At 28.0% G+C, this 6,109-nt stretch overlaps 1 protein-coding gene across 2 annotated transcripts in view; it reads left to right on the plus strand.

The window, feature by feature from the left end:
• Window positions 1-6,109, plus strand: part of LOC106692638 (glutamate receptor ionotropic, NMDA 3A) — a 553,673-nt gene that overhangs the window by 327,290 nt on the left and 220,274 nt on the right. The window lies entirely within an intron of this gene.

Genomic DNA, 6,109 nt, shown 5'->3' on the forward strand with positions numbered 1-6,109 from the left:
GAGAGAGAGAGATTATCCTCCTCCTAGGAGTCCTATACTGCCTAACCATGGTTGGGGGGGTTCAAAGTTCTTCATTTTGTGGGACCGCCACTCAATGAAAAAAGTCAACGCCCCAGGCCGGATTCGAACCGGCACCGCCAATAGACATCAAATTGGTAAGACTGTGTCTTAACCACTGAGCTATGGGCGGCCCAATAGAATAATTACGACTCTTTTTATAGTGTTAGAAAAGTAAATATGAGCTATAGAAGTGCAACATATTTTGGTTTCATTATGAAAGCTACGACGTTTTACAATGAAGATTGAAAATTTTTCTAGATTATTATTCCATCAAAATAAATTATATAGGGAGTACTGAACCTACATGTTTGCCGCCGTACCAAAAGGTTTTGTGAGTCAAATTAATAAAATCGAAATGTATAATAAAATTATATTGTAGTACTTATTATTTATATTGTATATTGTAGTACTTATTTATTGTTAGTACAAATCATGACTGGAAAATAAATAATGAACAGCTTGACATTTTATTTATAATATTTTAATATTTAATATTAATAATATTTTAGCTCATACAAAAGCTATTTTCGGAAAAATGGTGGAGGAGAAAGAAAAAAAAACGGAGAATGAGGACCAGTTACATTCTCCTGACATCTTTAGCGAAAATGACCTTTAAACATTTAAATTTCAATAATTTATATATGTCTGAATTCTACATAAATTAATATATTAAATTCATTTTTTTAACTATAAAACCCATCCTTGGAACTAACAAAAATACAATTGAAAACAGTTTTGTACTTTTAGAATGTCGCTTCTTTGTTTTTAATGGTCCGATTTTTACGAATTTGTTTTATTTTTTAGTTTATTTAGAATGTATCTAATTATGCTGTGAATAACCGCTTAAGTTAAAAAAAAAGCTTGATTTTTTTATTTTACCTATCATATAAATAAAGTAAAACCTACAATTTTGAAAGTGTATAATTTTTTTTATTCTTCAATTTCAAACATTCATTATTTAAAATAATCAACCAAAACTTAAGAACCAAAAATAATAGATGTGAATAAAAAATTTAAAGATGCAATTTTCAAGATATTTTCTACAGAACAAAAAGTAATACTATAGTAATACTTATCTAAAGATATTTTTTATTTAATTTTTTACCAATACCCACCTTATTTAAAAACAAAGTATTAATGTATCAAAATTATTATTCATTGATTTAGCAGTTTTTTTTAATTTAGATAAAATTTAGTAGTTTATTTTTTAATTTACATAAAATAGATTTATTTTTCATTTTTTTATTGTCTTATGTTTTCCTCTTCTAGTTCTTAGATGTTTATTTCATACAAGACCATTGATTTTCATTTTTAAGGTGACACTTGAAGGGTATTCCACCGTAAGAACTATTCCGAATTAATTTACCTTAATTGTGAGTCGCTTATTGTTCCTTAGTAGAAGGGAGAGTGTATAATTGTCCCATCAACTCCTGCAAATCGTCTGCATTGCTTCATTAACTTTTATCGTTTCATTAACTTTCTTCTTACAGGACGGCTATTGAATCTAAAGAGGTTCACGTTTTCAACTTTTCTGTCATACAGCAGCATTAGTAGTCCACTTACAAATTAAAAGCGTGATTGTGTTCAGACTGAAATGAAGGGCGGAATTAGTAAAGGTTTATTGAACATTCATTTGAACCCTTGAGTGCAAAAGTTATGTAAGTCAAACTTGGAGTTTTGAGTTATTTAAAACTTTGAGAGAAGTTCTATATAGTTTTCAGCAAGGAATAAGACTAGTCAGTTTCATACATATACCAATTGTTTAAAAGCATTTGAAGTTAATGAACTCAATCATAAATAAATTAATCATTTTTTTTTTTTTTTATAAAAATTATTATTTAATGCCTTATAACATTTTTGCACTCAACTTCGTATTTATGTTAGCTGTGTCAAATCGTGTACTGATAAAATTGGCCTCGATTCTGTTCATCTTAAATTATATAGGCTAAAAAAAGAAATTGTATGTGTGTTTATATCCTAAGGAATACATTTTGGTTCTATGATTCGAATAAAAAGGGTATTAAGCGTGTTATTAAAAATAAGTGTCATTTTTTTTTCAATTATTAATATATAAATCGAAAACTAAAAGCTTGTTGAGGGAATAGCTTGGAATTTTTTTAAAATTGCTAGTTCTTTTGTTTGTTGAATTCGATAAAACGTGCTACAATTTGAAATCAAAAAAAGCTTTACAGAAACATTATTTTCCAAGATAAGGTAACAATCCATTTTTTTAAAAATGTAAAATTCCTGTTATTTTCTCTAATTTTATGAAATATCGTTTTAAGTACTCGTTTTACGAGAATAATCGTGTATTACGAAATTTAACTAAATTGAATTAGCTTTCATTGCAGTCCGTAAAAGAATAATCCAGATCGATTGATTTGCATATTAAAAAAAAAAAAAAAAAACGATGGATTATAAGAGAAAACATTGAAAAAAAATTGCTAAAGTTGTAGTTATTATTAATATTTGTTTTTTATAAAATTCTATTTACCAGAATAAATATAAAGTGGAAACCTAATTCATATAATGCCTTATTTCTTATATATTTTATTACGATTTAAAAATTATCACTTGAACAATTTTTTTCTCTCATATTCCACGTGTCAATATATATTTTGTATTCACCATTATGGAAGAGAACCACTGAGAATAAACATCATCTAATGGTCTGAAATGATAACCAATTAAATTGTCTTTAATATTTTTGACCTATATACTTTTTAGGAAGAATGATCAGTGTTTGAAGAATTTTAATATGGAAAGTAATGGTTATACTTTATGAATTTTGGTTACGAATGGTAAAAAATGTTATCTAATTTAAAAAGGAAAATGCGTTTTTCCCTCAATCGTGTATTTTTAGAGTTCAGTGACAATTCAAATCAATCAGTTCGATTGAAACCCGAAATATCTTTCTAATTTAAAGATAAAACAAACTTTATCTTGTAAAAAATCGTGTTGACCGTTATCCTAAAGATCTTTTTTAATTTATTTTCCTTTTTCAAAATCTTATTTACATTTAAAACACAGACATGGATTCTTAGGAATCAGTTTTCTATTATTTTAGTAAAAATGATAGTGCTTTTCACTTCTACCTAGCTACTCAATACATTTCTAAGTGTAAATAAAGCGAAAACCTTAGTAACTAGTTGATTGGTGAAATTTGTTCTTAAGATTGACCTCAACTTACGCTGCCCAATAATTAATATAGAATTAAGTTAATTTTATACATTAAGGGTATCTAGATAAGAGAAAATATGAAAAATATCGTAAAAACTTCAATTTGGATATGTATCTAAATTGAAGCGTTTATGACGTATACGTTATTGCTTCCGAATTCTACTTTTTCAGGTCCTACACTGTTTTGTCAATTACTAATAGGATAGAAGGAGATCCGGGTTGAATGGGCTTGTTCAAACAAGAATTCTTTATTAGAAAGTTCTAGAACAATTTAGTTGATAATGAAGCAATAATACAGTCAGTCTGAATTTGAAGATGAACATTGAGATATACAGTTGAAATATTAAGATATACACATTGAGGTATTGAGAAATACACTGATGTACTGAGATATACAGTTAAAATATATCGAATTCACTCTTATCATATGTATACATATACAGTGCTTAGCCTTATAATAATAGCTATTGTATCAAAATTAGTAATTACAACAGTGCATGATTTCTATTCCGGATGCATACCGTATTATGATATGAGATTGAACCTGATTTTGAGGAGTTTTTTAATGCTGTTCTTTATTTATTAACATAGACGTATTTGGTGCAGATTGAAAAACAAATAATCTATCAGTGTGTAAAATGAATTCTTCATACCGTGAGAACCAACTCTTTTCACAAGTCGCTCCAAAGTTCAATAAAAATAAATTGCAAGAGTTAAATTTCCAAATATATTTTATACGCTGATATTACGCCATTTTTTATTTATATTGAAATTCTAATATCATAGGTTACCGACTAATAATTGAAAATTCGGATAGATTTTGAATTTTTACCCTCATATGCGTCCTTATATCTTTAGAAACCATATATATTTTCTTTTGTAAATATTATTTGTTAATATTATTAAGTGTATCTACTTGATTTTACGATTAGATCTGTAAATAAGTTTACACCTACCTATGAAAGATTTAGGAGTACAATTTTGCTAGGTGGTAAATTTGTTCTTGCGTGAGTACAGTAGAGTGCGTGAGATACCTCTGTGTCGTATCTCTGAATGTGAAGTTGCCGACATGGAGAGAAATTCGGGTCAGTACCGCATTAATAGACCTAAGTATCTCTTAAGTCTTGAGATAGTGCAAAAAAGCATTATTGACAAAAAAGTAAAGTTCAATAAATCAGTTAATGTAGACTCAATTATTCCAGGGCCTTGTTCCTTAATTCAGAACAAAGTAGCGCATTCAGCCTCGTAGTTTACATTGGCAAACTTCTAATGACTTGTACAATGCTTATTAGTACTCATTTAATATTGATAGTAGTTTTCTCTATTTGAAAAAAAATCTTTATAGTTTTTATATTTGTATTAATGAATACAACTATATGAAGCCAACCACTGTTGGGCTTTAGTTTAACACATGGCTCTGAAGGAGGCCTTAAAACACTATTGTGTAGAACACGCAAAGCATCACTTACCTTTAAGCACAAAGTAACAACGTCCACACTATATTCAGACACCATACCCTAACACGGTAGACCTACTATGAAAAAAAAAATAGAAATCAAAAAATTTATTAAACAACTAAAAGAGATAAGCACAATTTTAATCTCTCTTTATACAAAGAGGTTTTTAGTGACCGGGTAATGTTTTATTTGACATTCCCGTAAAATCACAGCAACAATTATTACATTTAAATGAAAATTTGTATAATCCACAGTCGGACTCGAACCAGGACCCAGAAAAGATTATATTATTATTATAATATAATCTTTTCTATATTACAATAAATTATATTATTATTACTCTGTAGATAGTTGACCGTAGATTAATGCTTGAAGAAGTTTGTCGGGGGGTGCGGTCAGCAAAGAACAACATAAATAAACAAAAACATATTTATTTATTTTATGCCGACGTTTCGACCTGAGTTTCAGGTCTTCATCAGGGGTTGTGTCGCAGAGGAGGGAAAGATAAGTACTGATTTAATGTCCTTATAACTATTTTATGTCGAAACGTCGGCATAAAATAAATAAATATGTTTTTGTTTATTTATGTTGTTCTTTGCTGACCGCACCCCCCGACAAACTTCTTTAAGTATATTATTATTAGATTATATTAATCCTTATGATGGGAAGATATTTGACCGTGGATAATACGTATGAGAAAAAGATAGTAGAGAGTGTGGTCAGAAATAACAAAAAACCGGCAAACATTAACTTATCGTTAAAATATTCCCAAATAGATAATTTATTAAAAAATTAACAATGTAATTTTTTTTATATATGTATATAGTTGACCGTAAAAATTTAAATATAAGAAGATGGTCAGGGTTGCGGTAAAAAAAAAGAACAAATAGTTTATAACTATTTTAATGTCCTTAAAAATGTTATTTTTTTTTCTCCCATTGTTCATGCTCTTTTAAATTTTTAAACCATTTGTTGTCACCCTTTTATACGTTTTTCCTCTTTTAAAATTTTTCAATTTCTTATTTGTATCCATGCAAATGACTTGTAACATATTCACACCTTCCGGTAATTTCGCCATCTTTGTTACGTATTTTTCAACTCAGATTGCCCATCTGCTACGAGTAGGTGAGTTCAATGTTTTATTCTCTTTTTCTTATCGTTCTTTTATCCCCTTCTGCTTCTCTACTCTTGTCTTATTTTTCCTTATCCACGTTATTAGTCTAGTTCACCTCATATTATTATTGGTATATTTTGTAATCACTTATTTTGTTTAACATAAATTTGAATTTTGTTTCTTTATTCTATATTCATATTTCTTTGTTTCTTTGCATTTCATAACTTTATATTTTTATTTACATATTTAATTACTTATATATATATACACGTTTTACTTTCATACTTCATTTTTATCA

This window comes from Halyomorpha halys, unplaced genomic scaffold (genome assembly GCF_000696795.3).
Source record: "Halyomorpha halys isolate HHAL.00 unplaced genomic scaffold, Hhal_1.1 Scaffold64.1, whole genome shotgun sequence".
Classification (NCBI taxonomy): domain Eukaryota; kingdom Metazoa; phylum Arthropoda; class Insecta; order Hemiptera; family Pentatomidae; genus Halyomorpha; species Halyomorpha halys.